The following is a 27,231-nucleotide window of genomic DNA, read 5'->3' as shown; positions in this document are numbered from 1 at the left end:
GTTGGAATGAGTTAAGACATTGGGGGACTGTTGGAAAGGCATGACTAGTTTTGAAATGTGAGAAGGACATGAGATTTGGGAGGGGCTGGGATGGAATGAAATGACTGTGCTCTGTGACCCCACCCAAATCTCATTTCAAATTGTAATCCTCATGTGTTTGGGGAGGGATCTGGTGGGAGGTAATTCAGTTATGGGGGTGGACTCCCACCTTGCTATTCTTGTGATAGTGAGTGAGTTCTCATGAGAGCTGGTTATGTGAAAGTGTGTGGCACTTCCCCCTTCACTCTCTCTTTCTCCTGCTCTGCCATGGGAAGATATGCCTTGCTTCCCCTTCACCTTCTGCCATGATAGTAAGCTTCCTGAGGCCTCCCAGTCATGCTTTCTATTAAGCCTGCAGAACTGTGAGTCAATTAAACCTCTTTTCTTCATAAATTACTCAGTCTCAGGTAGTTCTCTATAGCAGTGTGAAAACGAATTAATATACTGGGGTTCTCCGTATTTCCTGAATTTGAATGTTGGCCTGTCTAACCGGATTGGGGAAGTGCTCCTGGATGATATCCTGAAATATGTTTTCTAAATTGGTTCCATTCTCCCTGTCTCTTTCAGGTACCCCAATCAGTTGTAGATTTGGTATCTTTTCATAATCCTATATTTCATGGAGATTTTGTTCATGCCTTTTCATTCTTTTTTCCTATTACTGTCTGCCTGTCTTATTTCAGAAAGACAGTCTTTGAGCTCTGAGATTCTTTACTCAACTTGCCTGTTCTGCTTTAATACTTATGATTGCATTGTGAAGTTCTTATATGGTGTTTTTCACCTCTATTGGGTCAGTTATTTTCCTCTCTATACTGGCTGTTTTTGCTGTCAGCTTCTGCATTGTTTTATTATGATTATTAGCTTCTTTGCATGGAGTTACAACATGCTCCTTTAACTCAGCGAAGTTTGTTTTTATCCATATTCTGAAGCCTACTTCTGTCATTTTAGCCATCTCAGCCTCAGCCCAGTTCTGAACCCTTGCTGGAGAGGTGTTGCAGTCATTTGGAGGAAAGGGGGCACTCTGCCTCATTGAGTTTTCAGCATTTTTGCACTGATTCTTTCTCATCTTTATTAGCTTATCTACCTTTGATCTATGAGGTTTCTGCCCTTTGGATGGGGTTATTGTGTTTCTTTTTTGTTGTTGTTTTTGTTTCTTTGTTTGTTTTTCTTTTAACAGTCTGGCCACTCTTCTCCAGGGCTACCGCAGTTTGCTTGGAGTCTGCTCCAGACCATAGACACCTCAGTTTTTGCAGTACCTGGAGGTATCACCAGCGAAGATTGTGAAACAGCAAAGATGGCAGTCTGCCCTTTCCTCTGGGAGCTCCATCCTAGGGGGGTATAGAACTGTTGCTGGCCTGAATACACCTGCATGAGGTGGCTGAAGACTCCAGTTGGTAGGTCTCACCAGTCAGGAGGAATGGGATCAGGGACCCCCTTAAAAAAGTAGTCTGGCTGTGTTTCGGTAGAGCAGCTTTGCTGTGTTGGGGGATCCTTTTAGTTCCCAATTGGTTTGGACTCTCCAAGGACCACAGGCTAGACCAGCTGAGACATCTAAACAGCAAAGGTGGTGGCCCACCTTGCCCTCCAGGCACTCTATCCCAGGGATAAATTAGAACTCTGTAGCCATTAGAACAGGGGGAGAGATGGCTGGAGGCCCTGGCTGGGAGGGCCTTCCCCGTGAGGAGGAATGGGTCAGGGTCCCCTTTAAAGAAACAGTCTGGCCACACCTAAACAGAATAGCCTAGCCCTGCTGGGGAACCGCCTCTGTCCTGATTCACTTGAACTCTCCAAAACCTGTAGGCTGGAACAGCCAAGTCACCCAAACAGCAAAGGTAGTGGCCTGCCCCTCTCCCAGAGCATTCCATCCCAGGGGGAAATCAAAACTCTGTCTATATAATATAGGTAAGGGTGGCTGGAAGCCCTGGCTGGGAGCTCTTGCCCAGTAAGGAGGAATGGACTGGGGTCTTGTTTAAAGAAGCAGTGTGGCCATGTTTTGGTGAAGCAGCTGTGCTCTGATGGGGGGTTTCTTCCTTGTTCAGACTGTTTGAACTCTCTAAAGCCTGCAGGCTGGAATGGATGAGCTGTCCAAACAACAAAGATGGCAGCCCACCCCTCCCTGTTGGGCACTCCTTTCTAGGGAGAGATCAGAGTTCTGCCTATAAAATGCAGGCAGAAGTGACTGGAGGCCCTGGATGGGAAGTCCTGCCCAGTAATGAGGAATGGATAAAGATTTCTCTTAAGGAAGCAGTCTGGCCACATTTTGGTAAAGCATCTGTGCTGTGTTTGGGGATCCCTTTCTCGTCCGGATCTTTGGACTCTCCAAAGGCTGGCTGAGTTGTCCAAATGGCAAAGCCCCTGGCAGCTTCGTCCCATCTCAGGCAGGCATTACGCTGCTGCCAGTGGCTGGCTGGAATTCCAAGCCAGTGGGTTTTATTTTGGGAGGTGCCATGGAAGTGGGGCCTGCAGACTGACGCTGCTTAGTCCCCTGGATTCAGCTCCCTTTCTAGGGGTATGTCCCAACCTCCTGCCTTGCCTGAGATGCCCTCACCTTTCTTGGGGATCCTAGGGCTGGAGTATGTAAAGCTCCTGGGTCTCTGTATGTGCCTGAGCACCAGTTCTGCCTAGACTCCACACAGCTCTGTGTGTTGGACCCTCCTTAATAATTCTCAACTGGTTTGTGGATGTATCTTCTCAAGGGTGCTGGTAAAATGTGAGCAATATATCGAAGTGAATTGGGTGTGGTATGATAGTGTATTCACTCTAATGGTTGACATGTCCCCTGAAATAAGGGGAAAAACAAGGAGTAACTTGCTGACACTGAGAGGAAAGAGAGGTGGAATAATCAAGTGTGTGCCTGCTTTCTGGAATATTCTCTAGGGTATAAGAGAATGTTGTCTTTTGAGTATCTAAGAAAGCATTAACAAATCAGTTGACATATCTACAGTGAAAAAAATAATAACTTCATGCTGAAGAGTGACCCAGAAAAAGTGCAAAATGGTGAATGGTTTTTAAACATTCAGAGATACAGTTCTTCCTCAAAAGAGATGTGTTGTTATTAATAGTAATTTTTTTCAGAGTTTTTTTTTTTTTTTAAGTTTTAGTACCTTATTAGTACATCACCAAAATTTATAGGGTTCACAGTCATTGAACACAAGATTGGTAATCTCTATTCTAAGGAGTCAGGGAGAGTGTATTAGTCAGCTCGAGCTGCCACAACAAAATGCCACAGATTGGGTGTCTTAAACAACAGATTTTTTTTTTTTTCTCACCATTTTGGAGACTGAAATTATGATGCCAACAGGGTTGGTTTCTGATGGGGCCTCTCTTCCTGGCTTGACAACTGCCTCCTCCTCACTTTGTCCTCATGTGGTCTCTTCTCTGTGGAGAAAGTGAGAGAAGGAGAGAGAGAGTGAGAAAACGAGAGAGAGAGCAAGCTCTGGTGTCTCTTCCTCTTCTTATAAGGACGTCAGTCCTATCAGATTAGGGAGCTAGCCTTGAGACCTTATTTAACGTTAGACCTCTTTAAAGATCTAAATCCAAATACTGTCTCAGTGGAGGTTGGATTTTGACAGGTGAACTTTGGGGCCACTCAGTTCAGTCTATAACAGAGAGCAAGTGATTTTTGCACATTGCTGAGTAGGTGAGGTTTATACTAGCCCTAGTATTGGGGACGTTTTTTCTTTCCACATGGACAAGAACATTGAGATGGAAAAATCAGAACCATGTTTTGGGAATGGCAAGTAGGGTTTACGTTTAGCTGGAACACAAGATTTATGGAGGGAGAGATTTAGAATATTAGTTAGAAAAGACATGTTGAGGCGAAGTTGTAGAGTCTTGGAAAAGCAGGATGGGGAAGTGTCACTTGATTTGGGAGGACAGCTAAGAGTCGCTAATGAGTTTTGAGCTGAGGAATAACATGAAATGAAGCTGTGCTATAGACCGGTCACATTGGTGAAGGATGGACTGAAAGACGAAGGAGTAAGATGGAGGCAAGGAGCCCAGGTAGGAGGCAACATGGTGTGGTTGTTGAGAGCATTGACACCACACCCAGGCTGTCTGGGCTTAAACACGAGTTGTGCCACTTATATAAATCAATAACTTTAGAAAAATGTCTTTATTTTTCTGAGCTTTTGGTTCTTTGTAAGTAATATGTGCTGATGAATGTGTTAAGAGTGTTAGATGAGTCAATATCTGTAGGGTGCTTAGAAAAATACCTTGCATGCAATGCTATGCAATTGTTTTCTTGTGCAGTGAAGGTGGGGAAACACTAGAGAAAAATTCAAAATCAACACTTTCTTCTTTCCTTGACTAACCTTAAAATAACAGTTTATCACTTATTAACTTCTCTGGTTTCTACTACATTTATATCTCATGCCTACTTTTGTAAACAATTAGATTTTCACTCAGCCTGCCTCACTCTGCCTTTTCTGACCCTGCCAAAAGAAACCAAAATACCCCACCAGTATTCAGAACGCCTACAAGCAATCAATAAATCCTTTGCTTCTAAAAGATGCAGCTGTTCTAAAAGTTTACATCTGGACTAAGTAAGGTATGTAAATAGAAAGTCAGAACTATGCTGAAAATCTCATTTTTCTGCATTCAACTTGAACAACCAGACTGTAATGAACCAAAACACCATAAAGTATGTGTAGAAATATAAATACACGCATGGTGTATGCAAGACAAGCCCACAGGGGCAATATTATTGTGATTAAAATATGGCTAGGTTGAATTTCTTCACTAGGTTTTCAAAGGCATACAAAATTATGTTTTTATGTATCCAATGCTGTATTCCATGCTGCTTGGTGGATGGTATTTGGACTCAGTTTGAGTTAGTCTATGTTTTGGATGAATTATGCAAAATCCCCAAATCATATGTTTTGTAAACATAAGAAAGGAAGTGATTCCAATGGATAGGAAAAGTTGTTCCAAATTGGAAAAATGGAAAATCAGGGCCAGATGGAAATGTGTTGGAAGGCTTAAAAGCAATAGCATTGTGAACAGTAAGCATGCATCCCCTCTTATGCCTTGAAGTGAAGGAAAACCTTATTACCGATTCCTGGGAACTGACGTAGTGGCCATTGTTGTTGTTGTTCCCTCATTATTCATTATTTCATTAAGTATTTACTATTGAGAACTTACTGTGTGCCATGTCCTGGGATTTCTCAGGAAATCCACATTCTGGTGATTATTCATTATTTCATCAAGTATTTATTATTGAGAACTTACTGTGTACCATGTCCTGGGATTTCTCGGGAAATCCATATACTGGTGATTATTCATTATTTCATCAAGTATTTATTATTGAGAACTTACTGTGTGCCATGTGCTGGGATTTTTCAGGAAACCCATATTCTGGTGAATCACAGGAAGATATAGCTAGAAGGAGCCTTTGGTTATATAATTGTACTCCATGACTTCACGAATGGGGAAATTGAGGCCTAACTCCAGTCAATCATATTGTCAGAAATACGCTTCAAGTTCCCTGACTGCATTCCAATGCCCTATTTGCCACCCAACATTGGCACTTAAGGGAGACCCTTGGGCATTCCTTAAATTGCTCATTGTGCAAAGGTGGAGAGAACAAATGAAAGGCCAGATAAGCCATTGGAGATGACCAATGGTGTCACAACTATTTCTTCTTTGGGGGACAGGGTCACTTTTCGCTGTCCTTCATATAGCATGTACTGCTCATGTGTTCCTTGGTAGTAAGTGGGAGACAAAGAGGAATTAGGATCCTGGTTCTGTTACATCTGAGATCTTCCACCCATTATAGCTAACAGATAAGAAAACAAAGAACTTTGTGTGTAAAGAGATCTAGATGCCAATCCCCCTTTTAGCAGTTTTTAGTGTTTGTAATTACCTGCCCTTTCCCTTGCAAGTATCAGGTTTTTAATTGTGTGTGCTAATATGTATTAGTGCAATATCATTGCTGTGATGTAGTAGGGGTAAGATGTTGAGCACACTGCACACTGTATATGGTAAGGCCAATAAATGGTAGTTAGCATGGTCGTTTGTCTCTGTAAACAGTGACATGTTAAACAAATGATAGTAATGTACTACTACTGTACATTAGTTAGAGTACATCATAGTCCCTGCCCTCCAGCAGGTGAGATTGACAAATGTATGACTAAAGAGCAGATTATAATGGCATTTTAATAAAAGTACCCAATGTCTTGAAATAAAGGAGCAAGAGAGGCTAATTTAACTTTCTCCTAGTCCCCAGTCATGGTCTATTTCCTATTGAAGATGGAATTGAGTAAGTGTTTTCAATTTAAAAAAAAAAAAAAGGTAATTTAGTGGGTTGAATGTGAGAATTTATTTTAGGCAAAGTGAACAGTTTGGAAAGAGGTTCAACAAATATTGAGTCCTTTTTTCTACTCTAACATTGTTAATATGATAATGTCTGCTATCCTGAGCTAAGGAAGCCAGAGAAAATAATACCTTTTTATTGAAATTTAAATTGGTTGAAGGGGGAGAAAGAAATCAGTGTGTGAGATGTGACTTCCACAGCTGAAAACAGGCACCTGGAAATGTGGTTCTTTTAGAGGTGCAATGTTTTATGATGTTGCTGCTTCTGATAAAAAGAGCAGGGAATAAACAGTATAGAATGTCGATGTTATAAAACATTCCATGTAAACTAACATCAATAGAGATGAATAGGGCTTTAACATAATTAACACCAACCTGTCTCTGTGCTGTCATTTATTATAGAACAGACAAAAGCAATTCAACAGGCTTTTCCCAAGCAGGCCCACACAATCTTAATTAATGGGTTAATGATTTTAGCAACAACAACAAAAAGGCAAGGTAGTATAAAGTTTTATAAATGGCTTAGAAGCTGCATTCTAAATTGGAGAAAGATATTTTTATGTAACTGGCTGATATGGTTTGGATGTTTGTCCACCCAAATCTCATGTTGAAATGTAATCTCCTGTGTTGGAGTTGGAGCCTGGTAGGAGGTGTTTGGATCATGGGGGCAGATCCCTTGTGAATGGTTTGGCGCCATCCCCTGGATGATGAGAGAGTTCTCACTCTAGTCATTGCAGGAGATTTGGTTGTTTATTAGTGTGGCACCTCCCACAGCTCTCTCTCTTGCTCTTGCTCTGATCATGTGATATGCTGGCTCCCTATTGCCTTCTGCCATGATTGGAAGCTTCCTGAGGCCTCACTGTAAGCAGGTATCAGCATCAGCATCATGCTTCCTGTACAGCCTGCAGAACTGTGAAGCAGTTAAACCTCTTTTCTTTATAAATTACTCAGCCTCAGGTATTTCTTTATAGCAACCCAAGGACAAACTGGGTCAGGGAGTAGAAACCAGAGGTGTTTCTTCCCCTTTCTTGTGCTCTTTTGCCTGAACACTTCTGATGTTTTTTGTGCTGCTTATGACTTGAAAAGGAGTCAGAAGATCTGGGTTTGAGTCCTGCATTTCATTCTCTAGATGTGGGCGACTTTATTTCATTATCTATTTCAATTTTCCCATCACAAAATAAGGAAATTGTGTGAGACGAATATTGGCTTTTCAGAGTAGGTTTGCCAGAATTAGCCAAAGATATAATAAACAAAAGTAGAAAACAACACCCAGTTAAATTTAAATTCAAGTTTACCTGGGCCTCTTGGATTTTTTCTGGCAATGCTATACTCCTTTCTCCAATAAGTTTTAAATAGCCTCTGGAATCAAGAATCAAAATGTCAGCTTCTTTCTTTTCTCTAATTAATCTGCATTAGATAATTCACTTTCCAATTCCTCCAACCGTTGTTCCCAGTTAAATTTACTAAAAGTGAAATCCAGGCAATGATCCTATGGAGGAAGAAGTGAACGGAGTTGCTAAAAGTGTTACTCCAAATTCCCTACCCTGGGGAATGTCCATGCTTCTAGGACATGAGGACATGCCCTAGAAGTATGAAGAAGAATTGCTGCAAGTGTTACTCCAGTCACCTACCCTGAGGAGTGGCGTGTACAAACTGTTCTGTAAGTGTGAGGAAGGGGTCATGGCAGATCACCATATGTCATGCTTCTTAACTCATTTTAACCCACCCTTCAATTCTATGAATTAGCTTTCATTATTGTCCCTATCCCATTTTACAGATCAGGAAACTGGGACACAGAAATGAGGTGTCATTTGTCCAAGATCACATAGCCAGTAAAAGACAAAGCCAGCACCTTTACCCAGACTATCGTCTTCAGTGTCTGTGCCCTATTACTTATTCCTGGAGAAAATAAAAAATTAAAAGAGGCTGGACGTGGCTCACGCCTGTAATCCCAGCACTTTGGAAGGCTGAGGTGGGTGGATTGCTTGAGGTCAGGAGCTCTCAAGCTGTTAGAGACCAGCCTGGTCAACATGGAGAAATCTCGTCTCTACTAAAAATGTAAAAAAAAAAAAAAAAAATTATCCAGATGTGGTGGCAGGTGCCTGTAATCCCAGCTGCTCGGGAGGCTGAGGCAGGAGAATCACTTGAACCTGGGAGGTGGAGGTTGCAGTGAGCCGAGTTTGTGCCACTGCACTCCGGCCTGGGTGACAGAGTGAGACTTTGTCTCTAAAAAAAAAAAAAAAAGTAAAGAGGACACTGAAAACTGTGTAAGGTTGAAAAGTGAACAAGGCAATTCTATCCACCTTACAGGATATGTGGTACCTATACCCATGGCATATGTATGCATGGTGTTCCATATATATTAGGCCTATTTTATATAGATAAAATAAGCATTGGGTAGTAGGTTAGTATTTTCTTTAGTATCTTCCTCTTTGTATTCCTTCCATTGTTGGCTTTTCTCTTTTTGTTGTGGCTGTCACATAAAGACCAATTCAATACATCATTTAGCAAACTGTTGCTGAGTGAATATCACATTCCAAGCACTGTTTTAGGTCCGCAAAATACAAACATGTATAGGACAGGGTTCTTTAATAATACGGTTGATGATTCACTCTGTGGGGGAGTGGTTGAGAGGAAGAGCAGAAATATCAGGCAACCTTTATTTGGGAAGTGGGGAGGCAAAGAGTGCATGTAACATATTAAAAAGTGTTTTCTAAACAAAGATCTTGTTTTAAAGCACTCTTGGAAGAAGTGTCTCAACAAGGAAAGTAGCAATTAGAATAATACAAATAAACAATAATAAGAAGAAACTAATATAGTTTGGGAAATAGGGTATATTAGTTAGAATTTAGGTCCAGTTAGGTATAAAATTGACCCAAAGTAACAGTTGTTTATAAAAGATGTGGTAGGTAGAATAAAGTCCCCTTACCCCAAATATGTCCACATCCTAATGTCTGGAACCCATAACCATGTTACCTTACATAGCAAAAGAGGCTTTGCAGATGTGATTGAGTTAAAGATTATAAGACAAAAAAATTACCATGAACTATTTGAGTGGACGAAATGTAATCACGAGAGTCTTTACATGAGAGAGGGAGGAGGTGCAGAGTCAGAAAACAAGATGTGATGTCTGAAGCAGAGGTTGCTGTCATGCAAGGAAGAGGCCGTGACCTAAGGAATGTAGGTGACTTCTACACACTGGAAAAAGCAGGGAAACAGATTCTTCCCTAGGGCCTCCAGAAAGAATGCAGTCCTGCACCTTGAATTTTGGACTTCTGACCTCCAAAACTGTTTGAAAATAAATTCAAGTTGTTTTAAGCTGCTAATATTGTGGTAATTTGTTACAGGAGCAATAGAAAAAATAGAAAATAGAATACACTAGATAAAGTATTTCTCCCTCACATACAAATCTAGCGGTAGGTGGTCCTGGGCTGGTGTGAGAGTTTCGCTCCACCAGTTGCCAAGAATGTTGGCTGTTTATGTCTTATTAATCTCTCCTTCTAAAGGTGTTGCTCTCATCTGTGGTCCAAATGTCCCACAACCACACACATGATTCAGACAGCTGTATGGAAGAAGAATGAAAAATGAAAGAAAGATAATGTCTCTTTAGGAAATCTCTTTAGGAAATGCGTTTCAAAAATCACGCATATCACTTCTCACACATTTTTGACCAGAACTTTATCACATGACCATGCCGGAAGTGAGGCTGGGAAATTTAGTCTTTGGGTACCTTTGTACCAAACTAAAAGCCAGGTTCTCTATTACTACAGAAAAAAAGGAGAATGGCTATTGAAAACAACTAAGCAGAGTCATTATTCTTTTTTTTTTTTTTTTTTAATTTCTTGAGACAGGGTCTCACACTTTCACTCAGGCGGGAGGCTCACTGCAACTTCTGCCTCTCAGGCTCAAGCAATCCTCCCACTTCAGCCTCCTGAGTAGCTGGGACAGCAGGTACGTGCCACCATGCCCAGCTAATTTTTGTATTTTTTGTAAAGATGGGATTTTGTCATGTTGCCTGGGTAGGTCTTAAACACCTGAGCTCAAGCAACCTTCCCTTCTCAAAGTGCTGGGATTATAGATATGAGCCACTGCACCCAGTATACTCCTATTTTTTTTTTTTTTCTTTTTGAGACAGAGTCTCACTCTGTCGCCAGGCTGGAGTGCAGTGGCGCAATATCGGCTCTCTGCAAGCTCCGCCTCCTGGGTTTGTGCCATTCTCCTGCCTCAACCTCCCAAGTTACTGGGACTATAGGTACTCGCCACCACACCTGGCTAATTTTTTGTGTTTTTAGTAGGGACGGGGTTTCACCGTGTTAGCCAGGATAGTCTTGATCTCCTGACCTTGTGATCCGCCCGTCTTGGCCTGCCGAAGTGCTGGGATTACAGATGTGAGCCACCGCACCTGGCCTACTCCTCTTAATAAAAGAAAAAAGGTATAAAGTAATTTATGCCATAGATTATTAATGATACCAACAAAGCTTGTAGAGGACTAAGAGAGATAAAAGATACATGGAAGCATTGTCTGCTAGAGGAAAAGAAATACATATTAACTTTTAAAATATTGACGGTTTAAGTGTAGCTATGTGTCTTAATAACTTAAGATAACCCCAAGATATTAAAAGTAGAATGCATAACTTCTAAGCAACGAGAAGGAAATTTGATCTATCTAATGAAAGTTGAGAGGAAAAAAGGGGACAAATAAAAGTTTTGTAAATGGAAACACAAAATGTGGTAGAAATAATTTCTAACAAAAGAGGAATTACAAAAAATATAAATGAATTATTTCACAAATCAAAATCAAAAGCAGATCCTTTCAGACTGGATTAAAAACAAGATCCACACTTATGTTATCTGCATAAGCTGCATTTAAACAAAAGCTTACAGAAAGATTAAAAATAAGGATATAAAATGACATCAGACGAATATGATCAGATAGCAAATTAAAATAGCAGTTTCAAAATTGGCTCCATTAGAAATGGAGATAAGTTATTACTGTCAAAAATCGTAGATTGAATATATTGGCAACATAAGCAATATATCAGTGTACGTTATGTTTTAAATACATGAAGCAAGAATGACAGAACTGTGGTGAAATAAAGGCAAATGAATAGCTGAGTTAGAGAGTCTTTAAAAACTGTTAGTGTAAACAGATAAAAAAGAAAAAGCAAGGACATAAAAGATATAAACTAGAACATTTAGAAGGAAATCTGGTGCTTTAAATAAATATTTAAGAATAACAATTAAATACATTTTCCACTGAAGAAGCTAAGGTGAAAGCTCTCTACAACAATTACACAACACTGATGAAAGAAATCAGAGATGACACAAACAAATGAAAAAACATTCCATGCTCATGTATAAGAAGAATCAATATTGTTAAAATAGCTTTACTTCCCAAAGCAATTTACAGAATCGATGCTTTTTCTATCAAACTATGAATGTCATTTTTCACCGAATTAGAAAAGAAACTATTCTAAAATTTGTGTGGAACCAAAAAAGAGCCTGAATAGACAAAGCAATCCTAAGCAAAAAGAACAAAGCTGGAGGCATCACACTATCAAACTTCAAACTATATTACAAGGCTATGGTAACCAAACAGCATGGTACTGGTATAAAAACAGACACACAGACCAATGGAACAGGGTTGAGAACCCAGAAATAAAGCCACACACCTACAACCATATGATATTTGACAAAGATCAACAATAACAATCAATAAGGAAAGGACTTCTTACTTAATAAATGGTACTGGGATAACTGGCTAGTCATATGCAGAAGATTAAAACTGAACCCCTACCTTTCACCATACGCAAAAATTAACTCAAATGGATTAAAGACTTAAATGTAAGACCTCAAACTGTAAAAACCTAGAAGCAAAGCTAGAAAATATCATTCTGTACGTCACCTTGGAAAATAATCTATGACTAAGTCCCCAAAAACAATTGCAACAAAAACAAAAATTGACAAATGTGACCTAATTAAGCTAAAGAGCTGCTGCACAGCAAAAGAAACTGTTAATAAACAGACATCATACAGAATGGGAGAAAATATTGGCACACTATGCATCTGACATATATCTACTATCTAGAATCTATAAGGAACTTAATCCAGCAAGCAAAAACCAAGTAATCCCATTAAAATGGGCAAATGACATGAATAGACACTTCTCAAAATAAGACATACATGTGACCAACAAATATATTAAAAAGTACAACATCACTATTCATTAGAGTGAATCAAAAACTACAATGAGATACCAACTCATACCAGTCAGAATGGTCATTATTAAAAAGTCAAAAAATAACAGATGTTAGAGAAGTTGCAGAGAAAAGGAAACACTTATACACTATTAGTGGGAATGTAAATTAGTGCATCTAGTGTAGAAAGTGGTTTTGAGGTTTCTCAAAGAACTTAAAACAGAACTACCATTCTACCCAGCAATCCCCTTACTGGGTCTATACCCAGAGGAAAGTAAATTGTTCTACCAAAAAGAAAAATGCACTTGTATGTTCATTGAAGCACTATTCACAATAGCGAAGACATGGAATCAATCTAGATGCCCATTACTAGTGGATTGGATAAAGAAAATGTGGTCTGTATACACCATGGAATATTATGCACCTATGAAAAAGAACAAAATCATGTCCTTTGCAGCAACATGGATGGTCATTATCTTAAGTGAATTAATGAAGGAACAGAAAAACACATACTGCATGTTCTCATTTATAAGTGGGAGCTAAACATTGAGTACACACAGATACAAAGATGGGAACAATAAACACTGAGGACCATGAAAGAGAGGAGGGTAGAATGGGGCGAGGGTTGAGAAACTACTATTGTAAAACTAGTACCGTTGGGTACTATGCTCACTACTTGGGTGACAGGATCATTTGTACACCAAATCTCAGTGTCATGCAATTTACACATGCAAGAAAACTGCACATGTACCCCATGAACCTAAAATAAAAATTACAAAAACCCCACAAATATATGTAAAAAGTTAAGGGAATGGACGCCCATGAAGTTGAGATAAGTTATAGGAGATAAGGATGTTATAATTGCTTGTATATGTAAAAATATAAAAAGAGCAACAACATAATAGTATCCCAGACAGGAGGAATAATAAAATAATAAAGAAAACATAAAATTCAAGAAATAAGAAATAATAACACTATATGCATGAAAACAAACCAATAAGTTTGAATTCTTTGGAAAGATGAGTAACATATACAGATATCTGGTAATACTGATAACAAAAAGTTGAAAATATAGAATAAAAAAGGTGACGTAAATTTAGATGCAATGTACAGATGGATAATTATAGATGTAATGAAGATTATAAAGACAATAAATACTATTAATGAGATCTATAAACTAATAAAACTAAACGAAACCAAATAATTTTTTTAAATTCCAGAATCAGCAGAAGAAGAAATAAAAAATTTGAAAGTCTAAAAATCATAAGATAAACTGAAATAGTTATCAAAAAGTCCCCATTCTTAGTCCTACTCCTCCCCCACCAAAATTCCAGGCCCAAATGGTTTATAAGTGACTTCTAAAAAACAAAACAAAACAAACATTTTTAAAAACAAATCACCCTTTCCTCATACAAGTTGTCCTAGATAATAGAATAATAGAAAAGGCCAAAGTGCCTTAACCATTCTTTAATACTCATGAAACAGTAATTATTTTTACTTGATAAAAATATTGTCTCCAAAAATTACAGAACAAATTTATTTATAAATTTATATGTAAAAATTCTAAGAAAATCATTAGATCACACACTAAAATATTATTTGAGAAAAGAAAAACATCATGATGAACATGTATGATTTACCTCAGTAACATAAGGAGGATTTCATATCAGAAACTCTATCAATGTAGCAGTATTAATTTACTAGGGAAACAAATCATATGTTTAGCTCAATATAAGTAGAAAAATTATTAAATAAAATTTAATTTCTGCTTATAATACAACTTTTCACAAAATCAGGCATAAATGAGAGCCTCATTAACTAGTTAAAGGCTATATATGAAAAACTTTCAGCAAGTATTTTTTAAAGAAGAAACTTATGGTATATTTAATATTAGACAAGAAAGCATTTTGTCACCACTACTAGTTAACCTAGTACTAGAAGGACATAACCAATATAATAAAACAAGAAATACAATGAGATATCACTATTGGAAGATGAAAGAGTTTCAGATGATTTAATCATTTATGGAAACTAACAGTCTTCTACACTACTTTGTATAGAACTAGTAAGAGCATTTCTGGATAAAATATATGAAAACAATCAACAATATTTCTACCGTGTAGTAAATTAGTAAAATATATCCATCAAGTATAATATGCCAGCAAAACTTTAAGATATAAATATATTAACCTAATAAGAAGTCTAAAGATTTTTTTGGAGAAATTACCATGTCTATCAAAAGGTACACAAGATCTGAATGAATACAGAGATAAACCATGTTCATGGATGGGGCAACTTAACATTTTAAAGATGTCAAATTTCCCCAAATTTGGGACACATTTAAAGCAGTGTGTAGAGGGAAATTTATAGCACTAAATGCCTACAAGAAAAAGCAGGAAAGATCTAAAATTGACATCCTAACATCACAATTAAAAGAACTAGAGAAGCAAGAGCAAACACATTCAAAAGCTAGCAGAAGGCAAGAAATAACTAAGATCAGAGCAGAACTGAAGGAGATAGAGACACAAAAAACCCTTCAAAAAAATGAATGAATCCAGGAGCTGGTTTTTTGAAAAGACCAACAAAATTGATAGACTGCTAGCAAGACTAATAGAGAAAAAAAGAGAGAAGAATCAAATAGATGCAATAAAAAATGATAAAGGGGATATCACCACTGACCCCACAGAAATACAAACTACCATCAGAGAATACTGTAAACACCTCTACACAAATAAACTAGAAAACCTAGAAGAAATGGATAAATTCCTGGACACGTACAGTCTCTGAAGACTAAACCAGGAAGAAGTTGAATCCCTGAATAGACCAGTAGTAGGCTCTGAAATTGAGTAAATAATTAATAGCCTACCAACCAAAAAAAGTCCAGGACCAGATGGATTCACAGCTGAATTCTACCAGAGGTACAAGGAGGAGCTGGTACCATTCCTTCTGAAACTATTCCAATCGATAGAAAAAGAGAGAATCCTCCCTAACTCATTTTATGAGGCCAACATCATCCTGATACCAAAGCCTGGCAGAGACACAAGAAAAAAGAGAATTTTAGACCAATATCCCTGATGAACATCAATGCAAAAATCCTCAATAAAATACTGGCAAACCGAATACAGCAGCATATCAAAAAGCTTATCCACCATGATCAAGTGGGCTTCACCCCTGGGATGCAAGGCTGGTTCAACATATGCAAATCAATAAAAGTAATCCAGAATATAAACACAACCACAGACAAAAACCACATGATTATCTCAATAGATGCAGAAAAGGCCTCTGACAAAATTCAACAGCCCTTCATGCTAAAAACTCTCAATAAATTCAGTATTGATGGAACGTATCTCAAAATAATAAAAGTTATTTATGACAAACCCACAGCCAATATCATACTGAAAGGGCAAAAACTGGAAGCATTCCCCTTAAAAACTGGCACAAGACAGGGATGCCCTCTCTCACCACTCCTATTCAACATAGTGTTGGAAGTTCTGGCCAGGGCAATCAGGCAAGAGGAAGAAATAAAGGGTATTCAATTAGGAAAAGAAGAAGTCAAATTGTCCCTGTTTACAGATGATGTGATTGTCTATTTAGAAAACCCCATCGTCTCAGCCCCAAATCTCCTCAAGCTGATAAGCAACTTCAGCAAAGTCTCAGGATACAAAATCAATGAGCAAAAATCACAAGCATTCTTATACACCAATAACAGACAAACAGAGAGCCAAATCATGAATGAACTCCCATTCACAATTGCTTCAAAGAGAATAAAATACCTAGGAATCCAACTTACAAGGGATGTTAAGGACCTCTTCAAGGAGAACTACAAACCACTCCTCAATGAAATACAAGAGGATACAAACAAATGGAAGAACATTCCATGCTCATGGATAGGAAGAATCAATATCGTGAAAATGGCCATACTGCTCAAGGTAATTTATAGGTTCAATGCCATCCCCATTAAGCTACCAATGACTTTCTTCACAGAATTGGAAAAAACTACTTTAAAGTTCATATGGAACCAAAAAAGAGCCTGCATTGCCAAGACAATCGTAAGTCAAAAGAACAAAGCTGGAGGCATTACGCTACCTGACTTCAAACTATACCACAAGGCTACAGTAACCAAAACAGCATAGTACTGGTACCAAAACAGAGATATAGACCAATGGAACAGAGCAGAGCCCTCAGAAATAATACCCACATCTACAACCATCTGATCTTTGACAAACCTGACAAAAACAAGAAATGGGGAAAGGATTCCCTATTTAATAAATGATGCTGGGAAAACTGGCTAGCCTAAGTAGAAAGCTGAAACTGGATCCCTTCCTTACTCTTTATACAAAAATCAATTCAAGATGGATTAGAGACTTAAAAGTTAGACTTAAAACCATAAAAACTCTAGAAGAAAACCTAGGCAGTACCTTTCAGGACATAGGCATGGGCAAGGGCTTCATGTCTAAAACACCAAAAGCAATGACAACAAAAGCCAAAATTGACAAATGGGATCTAATTAAACTAAAGAGCTCTGCACAGCAAAAGAAACTACCATCAGAGTGGACAGGCAGCCTACAGAATGGGAGAAAATTTTTGCAATCTACTCATCTGACAAAGGGCTAATATCCAGAACCTACAAAGAACTCAAACAAATTTACAAGAAAAAAACAACCCCATCAAAAAGTGGGCAAAGGATATGAACAGACACTTCTCACAAGAAGACATTCATGCAGCCAACAGACACATGAAAACATGCTCATCATCACCAGTCATCAGAGAAATGCAAATCGAAACCACAATGAGATACCATCTCACACCAGTTAGAATGGTAATCATTAAAAAGTCAGGAAACAACAGGTGCTGGAGAGGATGTGGAGAAATAGGAACACTTTTACACTGTTGGTGGGACTGTAAACTAGTTCAACCATTGTGGAAGACAGTGTGGTGATTCCTCAAGGATCTAGAACTAGAAATACCATTTGACCCAGTCATCCCATTATTGGGGATATACCCAAAGGATTATAAGTCATGCTACTATAAAGACATATGCACACGTATGTTTACTGTGGCACTATTCACAATAGCAAAGACTTGGAATCAACCCAAATGTCCATCAGTGACAGAGTGGATTAAGAAAATGTGGCACATATATACCATGGAATACTATGCAGCCATAAAAAAGGATGAGTTTGTGTGCTTTGTAGGGACATGGATGCAGCTGGAAATCATCATTCTCAGCAAACTATCGCAAGAACAGAAAACCAAACACCGCATGTTCTCACTCATAGGTGGGAATTGAACAATGAGAACACTTGGACACAGGAAGGGGAACATCACACACCAGGGCCTGTTGTGGGGTGGGGGGAGCGGGAAGGGATAGCATTAGGAGATATACCTAATGTAAATGAGGAGTTAATGGGTGCAGCACACCAACATGGCACATGTATACATATGTAACAAACCTGCACATTGTGCACATGTACCCTAGAACATAAGTACAATAAAAAAAGAAAAAAGATGTCAAATTTTCCCAAATTAAATAAAAAATTCATAAAATTCCAATCAAAACGTATACAGAGAAACTTAAAAATATTAGGTCTAAAATATATTTTGAAAAACAAAAGTCCATGAGTAAATGATAATTTTGGAAGAGCAAAAAGGAATACCTTCCCTACCCTATATTATTATATAACCATAAAAGAAAAAAAAATAGCCTGCCACATGAACAGACAAGTAAAACAATGGGATAAAGAGCCATAAACAGTTCCATATGGAATATGGTATAAAATTAAGGTGATTATCTTAATTTGCCTGTGAAAATTTTACTGCATTTATGCCTGTTGGCCTAGCAAAATTAAAAATAATGTCCTCTTTTACTTTTCAGTTTGGAATATATTGTGTGATGTCTTCATATATAACCAATTGATATAATAAAGCAATGGAGGAAAGATAGGCTTTTTAAAAGCATATAGTATCAGCAAGACTGGCTTGTTAAATGGAGAAAAGTAAAATTTGATAAAATTTTGAGTTAAACATTAATATGTGAAATGTAAAGATAATGTAAAGACAAACTGGTGAGAAAATATTGGAACGCACTTTGGCAACTTTGGGGTGGGGAATGATTTCTGGAACAATACTTCCAAAGTTAAAAGTATAATGGGTAAAAAAGAGTGGAGATCTGTTACGTAATAATTAGGAATTTCTGTTCATTGAAGGACACTGTAGATAAAAGTAACAGATGGGAGACAGACTGGGGGAAGAAAATTACAACATTTAAAACTGACAAGGGATTAATATCTAGAATAATTAAGCAATTCCTGCAAATCAACAAAGAAAAGAGAGTAATTGGCCAAAAAAAAAAAATGAATAGACAATTCACAGAAGGGTAAACCCAAATTACTTACATGCTCATGAAGAGATCCCCAACATCATAAGTAATGAGAGAGCTATAAATTAAAACCACAATGAGACTCATTTCACACCCATCAGATTGGTAACAACAAGAAAGTCAGATGGTATCATTGCTGGCATAGATGTGAAAAAATGAGAATATTCATGCACTGCTGGTAGGAGTGGAAACCAGTGAGCCATTCTGGAGGGCTATATATACATATATATATATGAGTTTGTGTGCTTTGTAGGGACATGGATGCAGCTGTATATATGTATATATGTATACCCCTTGACCCAGAGATTCTCCGAGGGAAAGCTAAGCAGAGTCACATGTGACATATACAAGGATATAACTATCTAGATGTAATAGCATTGCCGTTTTGGTAGGGAGGTGTTGCTCTATGGAAATGTTCAGAAAGAAATGGAGCACAGTGAACCCAGAGCTGGCTCTCTGTAGGCTTATATTCTTTGCTGAATCTTCAGTAAGAAGAAAGCAAAGGTTACTCCCATTCCACCCCAGTCCTAGGGCATTGTCAAGGCCCAGATACACCCTGGTTCCTGGCACTGTGCAAACTTTCAGGGCCCTGTTGTGAAATTCTCTGGGAAGTTAAATACATGAATGGTGTTAGAAATTCAATGGAGCATTTTAAAAAATGAGGGTTACCACAAGATGCGGGCAATGTTTAACTGAAACGGGAAAATGATACAATACAGGTTTCAGTGACAGCTAAATAACAGAAATCCATGACATCACTGAGTGCAGACACTTAGAGGCCCCAAGAGAAATTTGGAGACCCCTTTAGATCTTTCCTTCTGTGTAGCGAAAAGAAAGCAATTTCGTAAGGGAACATGACAGTGAACATTTCTATTGAAAACCACAAAGTTTTTACAAGTTTAGCAGAAGTCTAGTTTTGAAGATCAAATCATGAAGAGAGAATGTACACTTGTTTTCCTGTCATTTTCTGAAAGCCAGAAAAATAGGTGAAGCTTGTCTTGATTCAGATTGTACCTTGGAAAGGAGATCATTCTGATATGTTCTTCTCACTCTTAAGTTGTTTTTTTTTTTTTTTTTTTTGACTTTTCAAAGAACAACAGAACATTAGAGCTAGAAGTAACCTCTAAAGTTAAGTAACACAGCTCCAGTCTGCTATGGAATTCTTCCTACAAACATGCATTTCCTAATATGTAAACCTCAAGAATCTACGGGAACCAGACCATTGATCCATTACTTTAAGATACATTAGTCCATCCTCCAGCGAGTTATGTAAGCTTTTTCTATAGAGGCTGTGCCTGGAAAGCTTCTTCCCTGACACTCTAGCACCAGGTTATAACTCTTGGACCTCGCCTGCCTCCACTAAACTCCAAAGTTGGGGGTTACATTTTTTATAAGTCTTGTTTTCTCTTGAGTGGCCTCATTGTGGTAGATGAAAGAACTGAATTTTAATGAAAGTGACTTAATTTTAATGAAAATTAAATAGATTTTCATGACCCCTTAGACATTGAAGAAAACAGCGAAATATTGAACTTCTCTCCCCTCTCTAACCACGCTCCTAGTTATTTTCAGGTACTCCCAGAGGTATACATGATGGACAAACAAGCCTCCTCAGTTTGGGTTGCCAAAGTGTTTGTTTCCCTGGTAGTCTCATCACTGTTGCTGCTGGTGGTATTCCCCGTGGATGGTGCCAAGAGAGTTATAGCAAGGGTTCTGTCTTCTCTTGCTCTCAAAATACCACTTCAGGCCATTCCTTGGCTTCCTGCTGTGGCTATTGGCATCTCTCAGTGGGAGCACAGTGCCATTCTGTCCACCATTAAGAGCACTGCTGTGCTTGCCTGCTAAGCTGGTATCAATCCCTGATACTGGTGCTACTTCTGGTCATATCTTCTGCAATGGAAAGAATCTCTTTCTCCCAATCTCGTACCATTGTCTGTTACACTGGTCCCACAGTGGTATGACCCTTACTCTCAAAGTCTTAAAGAAACAATGGGTAAAACTTTCCATCCAGGTTGTTTTCTTTTCCCACAATTTGGGCACAAGTCCTTAGGGACTGAGCCACGTGATGAGTCAAAGGGTGGTCCTCAGTGTCATTCTTCCTCTCTTGCTCAGAGGTACTTTTCAGGCATCTCTGCCTGGGCTTTGGCTGCTATTCCTTAGATTGACTTACTTCCCAGGAGGCTCCTCAAGCCTGTTCAGCTCTGGTCGCCCCTCCACAGTCTTCTGGTCTTTCCCTGACTTGTTTCCAGTTTAGGCTGAGAGCAGCTGCAGCTTGAACCAGGGCGCCTTTGCACTTTATCCTGGATAACATCACAGCTCTAGATTTGGTGGAAGAAAACAGAATCAGGGAACTCTTGAGCCACAGTCATTTCAGGACGTTGCCAGGCTCCTCTACTTCCTCTTTCCTTATTCCTCCCAAGTCTTTGCTTCCTTCTTGCTACGTTGGAAGAACCCACCTCCCCCTAGAAATAGGATCATTTTATAAGCTGGATTCTCACATAGCATGGTCATTGCATTCCTTAAACTCACCTCTAGGCCCCAAATGAGAAACTAAAAGCTGCTTGAGTTATTCAAGTAACAGGAAAAATATAGTATTGCAACTAAGAATTTGAACTTTGAAATCAGAGAGTCTCGGGTTCAAATCCCGGCTCTTCCCTTTCTGGCTGTATGCTTTGGGCAGATTATTTAACAACTCTGAGCCTCAGTTTTCTTATTTGTAAAATGAGAGTAACAATAGCACGTACTTCACAGGACTATTGTGATTAAGTAAGCACTCAATGTGTGGGAGATATTGTTGTTTCTAATTAGGGAGCAAAGCAAAACTGCACACGGGGCGTGGGCAAGGCACTCATGGCATCCCTTCTCATCCCCTGTGGGGAGGTGGAAACAAGCTTCCTAGTCTCAGCCCTTTACTCAGATGCCAGCAATTTTCTGCCATGTTACCTGGTGATGGGGCCCTCTGGTGGCAGGAGAGAATGTAATTTCGCTTTGAGAGACCAGCTTGCCCTTAGCTCTGCTTTCAAGTGGAGGTGAAGGGTTGGGGAAAACCCCAGCAGATTCTGAAACTGCCATGCACAAAGGCCTCAGACTTACATGCTGAGCTGTTCCTGTTGCTGCAGAACTGTTTATTTCCTTAGGATGTTGAATGTAAAGTATACAACTAGACACTGTCTTCTCTTGCTCTCAAAATACCACCTCAGGCCATTGCTTGAGCCTCACCCAATAATTTGGATTCTGATATGAAAATCAACTTCCCTACCTCCAGCCTTAGGATGCTTCTGCATTGTTAATGCCAATGTTAGAGGCTTGTTTCTGAATCACTGGGGAGCTCTGTAAACACATGTTGATGGGAACTGACCTATCTTCTTAAGGGTAAGTCCTTAAGAAGCCCTAAGCACTGAACAATAAAAAATCTTCCTTTTTAGAAATTCAAAAAAATCTGAAATTATAAAATAAATATTAAAAAGTCAAAGAAAGATAAACTTTTACCCATAATGACAACCTCATGTCTTTTTTTGAACTATCAAGAATAAATTTCTTTTCCAATTTCACCCTTTTTGTTTAATTTTATTTTTCTAGTATCTTACCTTGTGTTTTATCCCTCTTTGAGTCATCCATATCTGCTAGGTGTATAATAAGCTTTACGTCAGAGGTGAGTAAAATACTGATAACATTTTCTATCTATAAGATGTTTAATAATTTATAGATTACTTAGGTATCTGTTATGTTTCAAAAATCTCATACCAATCCTGGTTAATTATGGATTTTCAAGAAATACTTTTTGAATGAAGAGGAAGGAGGAAGACATTGTATCTTCAGATGAACACATAGAGTCCTGGAGAGGTTGTGTGCATCACTGGGCTAGCAGGGGTCAGAGTTGACTTAGCAACCCAGCTCTTCTCACTGCTTCTCTATATTGTATCTCAGCTGCTTGAGGCATACTTGATGATCTCCTCATGAAAATGAACTCAATCATGCTTGAAGAAAAGCATGCTACACAATGGAAAGCTAAATAGTTTCTTTGGGCATTGAGATCAATCATCATATAACAACATGTAATCTGCTAAGGCTGGGAGGAACCTTATTTTATAGATGAGGAAACTGAGGTCCATAGGAAGGAAGAGCTACAAGCAGGAGGCTGCATGGTGGCTCACCAGAAGAGCTGTCAAGGAAACCCTGGTCTTAACTGAAAGACCTGCATAAAGGAGACAGCTGAAACAAGCTAGAGTAAGCCCAGTGCCTGTTACCGTTTGTAACCGGAGACAATGACCACACTGTTCACCCATTGTTTATTCTCCAAATATTTTGTAAAGCAAAGGAGACCACTATGGGATCTGCTAACTATAAGGCCTTTCTACTTTCACCTGGTTTCACAAGGTCACAATTAAATGGGCCCTGTTTAAAAAATAGAAGGAAAACTATATATAAATTGAATCCAAACTGAAAGATAAATCTAAAGCACAAAATATTGGCTTGAACATAGGGCCTCATGGTGCCTGAATTTTAATAAACATAAAATTCTTTCTTTGGGGAAGCAACATGATGGGGATACAGATTAAAGAGTACAGTTTAAAGGGTATTGCGAAGACCCTGAGACTTGGAATGAGGAGTGTCAGATTGTGGAGATGCTTTCAACACTTCCACTGACTTTCTCTGTGACCTTGTGCAAGAAGTTTCTTTCTTAGCCTCAGTTTTTCCATTCACAAAAATGACAAGGTTGGACTGCATATCATGCAGGCCCTTTATGGGATTTGACCTCCTGTGACATTAAGTGCTCCCTTTATTTTTCATATTTTCACCCCTGATGGAAGAACAATTTGTTGACTTACTAAGAAGCAGACTGTCATAAAAGCCAATCGTCTGCTTAACTCCATTACAATTTTTTGGGCGACAACCGCCTTCAGAGACTGGCTTGTATATATTGACAGCATGCCATTCACCACCTCAATTTAGGCACTGCAATGGCACTGGAATTCTATGACACCCACTCTTGAATTGAAGGAGGGCACGGTGACATTGGCATTTCTGCTTGGGGCTAGTGGTTGAATCACTGTTTAAAACTAGTAGTTGGGTTGTGATCCAAAGCTTATTGGAGCCAAAAGTTTCCACAAGGATGTCATTAAGAGAAGTGACTTTTATTCCCAGAGAAGAAAGCTGGGTCTCTCGAGACGATGAAGTCTATGAATAACGAGTGCCATCTACAGCATTTGAGCAATACCCAGTAGTGAGACTAAGACAAAATAACTTCATTTTTTTCATGTCTTATTTTTCCATCTAATGATCCAGTATCAATGTTTTGCTGGTGTCTGTGTCTCCTACAATAGTAAGCACAAGGTAGATATTTAGTAAATTCTTAATAAATAAATGAATATATAAACATTACTCTCCCAAGTTAGTTCATGTCCTCAAAGAATAGTAGAGAGAGAGAGAGAGAGAAGACCTGCAAGTAAATAAATACAAGGCAGATTGTCAGAAAGAGACAAGTTAAGTATCACAGGGACTTCAGAGCTGGAGAGGTTAGATGGAGCATCATGAAAAACAAAAAAAAAAAATGTGGTCGGGTACGGTGGCTCATGCCTATAATCCCAGCACTTTGGGAGGCTGAGGTGAGTGGATCTCCTGAGGTCAGGACTTTGAGACCAACCTGGCCAATATGGCAAAACCCTGTCTCTACTAAAAATACAAAAGTTAGCAGGGCGTGGTGGTAGGCGCCTGTAATCCCAGCTACTTGGGAGGCTGAGGCAGGAGAATCGCTTGAACCTGGGAGATGGAGGTTGCAGTGAGCTGAGATCACGCCATTGCACTCCAGCCTGGGTGACAAGAGCAAAACTCCGTCTCAAAAAAAAAAAAAAAAAATATATATATATATATATATAGAGAGAGAGAGAGAGAGAGAGAGTGAGCTGAGCTTTGAAGGACAGTTCTGTTTTTAATATATAAGGATAGCAAAGAATAGAAAGAGGATACTAAGGTTAAGAAGAGCATAAGCAAGGGCAAAGGGGAGCTATGTAGTATAGCAAAGAGCAATGGCCTAGGTTGCATGAGGCAGGGAAGAAGTTTGAAAAGGTAGTTGGTGGTCTTCTTGAGGAGAAACTTGAATGACAGAATTTTTGGACTTTTATATAAAATGGATGGCCACTGAATGTTTTTGAGAAAGGGAATGATATGACCAGATCAAAGGATTAGAATTAATTCATTTAAACCTGTAACAGTATAATATGAAAGGATCATAACATTAGATTTTTATGTCAAAGTGTGGTTTGTTTTTTGACAGTATAATACTTATCCTGGGTGAAGAAAATGAACTCTTTCAGCCATCAGAGTATTCATTAATATTCTTGGCAAGTCACCAAATAAAACTGCTACCCTAGAAGATCTAATGTGTCCAGCATAAGCTGAGCTGTACCTTTAGAGAGTTTATTGAACTGTGCCCATCATGGGTTAAGGTCTATTTTTAATCAATGCTTATATATATATTTTAAAAACGTTACACTCAGATAAACATCTGGAATGGCAAATATGATATTTTAGTCTTAAGAACACCAAAGGACTACCCCAAAATTATGACAGTCTAATTGCTAACTGCATAACACTCTATTGCAAAAATTGCAGTGTTTTCATCAATGTCCAGGTCCAATTTTCTACTTCATCTATAAAAGTGAACGACTTCTTTAATTGCTATTCAACAATCATAGAAAAGAAGGTCAAGTCTCAAATTATATATTTCTAAATAATAAGATCAGGATTTATACATTTTGTGGGCAAATGTAAGTGGAAAAGATGGCTGCTCTTGGAATTAGATGTTCAGACTTCATTTTGATGCTGTCAATTATTAGCAGTTAATCGGAACAGGTTACTTGATCTGTCTAAACTTCAGCTTCTTAATCTGTAAAGTGGGAAAGTGTCTGTACAGTGCAAAATATCTGTACAGTGCATGGAATAGAAGCTGGTACAGAATAATTATCTGCTAAATGGTAGCTATTTTAATCATTATAATTGTTACTAATATTATATATTTTTCCTTGATTGTATATTTACACAGTAAGAAATTATTTATATTATAACTGGAACAGTGTTGGCCTCTTGGCTATATTTAGATCACAGAAACAAGATCCACCTGCAGTAGAGAGGACAAGCCTGGGACTGACTGGGTTGGAGGCCAAGGAAGTCTGCCTGCTGCAGAGGCTTGGCATTTGGGCAGCTATGGTCTATATCCAAAGGTTCAATATACACACCAAAGTCAGGGAGGGGCTGGGGCCATAAAGGGAAGGATAAGTAAGAGGGTGCAAAAGAATAAGGGAAAATCCAGCAGCAGGAAGATGTTACTCAAAGTCAGGAAAGAAGCAGGATCCTGAGTGCAGGGCCTCAATAAGGGGCAACAGCTCCTGGAAATGAGTCTGCAAAAGCTCAGCTGACTTCTAAGGTTTTAGCTATGAGACAGGATACTGGGACCAGGAAGTTGGGGAAAACCAAGGAAAAACCCAATTGAATCTCGGTTTGGGCCAATGGTTCTTCCTGTGCACACTGAATTTGTAGGTCAATGACAGCAGAATTTAATTTCAGAGTCCAGAAATCTGGACACCAACTCTGTTGGTGGACAGAGATTGTTGGTAAACCCTCTGCTCCACTTAGGCACTGAGGTAAGCACAGTCAGTGTGAACTCAGAAATCACAGAGACAGTTCAGTAAGGCAGCTAATCAGATCTGCTTCTCAGGACAGTTGCAAAGATCCGATTAAATATGTGGGACAGAGCTAAGGGCTATTTCTTTGGGCAGCATCTAGGAAAATGTTTCTGGCTTGAGATATAGGGAATAATTATGCAGAGAATTCTTTAAGTTAAAACCCAACAGGGAAATACAGTGAAAGAGGAATGATTCATCTGACAAACTAGGGAAAATTAAAAGATTGTATAACAGGAACATCACAACGAGGTTTTTAAGGCTTCTCTAAAAGATTTCCTGGATTCTTTTTAAAAAGTTTTAAGATTAAAGATATTTGCATTATACTTTTCCTGTAGTATACTTTTCCTTCTCTAAAAGATTTACTGGATTCTTTTTAAAAAGTTTTAAGATTAAACATATTTGCATTATACTTTTCCTGTAGTGGAAGTTGCCCAGGGAAGACAATTTTTATTCAATGGCTATTAGTCAGTTCTTTGAACTGTCTTCCCCCATCACCAACTCAGACTACCACCACTAAAAACTGCTTTAAAGAACAAAAACAACAACAACAACAACAATGACACCCACGAGTTCTCACTGAACACAGAGGGGAAGAGCAAGAACTTTGGAACCAGAAAAGCTTTGTTGA

This window comes from Macaca nemestrina, chromosome 2 (genome assembly GCF_043159975.1).
Source record: "Macaca nemestrina isolate mMacNem1 chromosome 2, mMacNem.hap1, whole genome shotgun sequence".
Taxonomy (NCBI): Eukaryota; Metazoa; Chordata; class Mammalia; order Primates; family Cercopithecidae; genus Macaca; species Macaca nemestrina.
Note: the sequence above shows the minus strand (reverse complement) of the source record.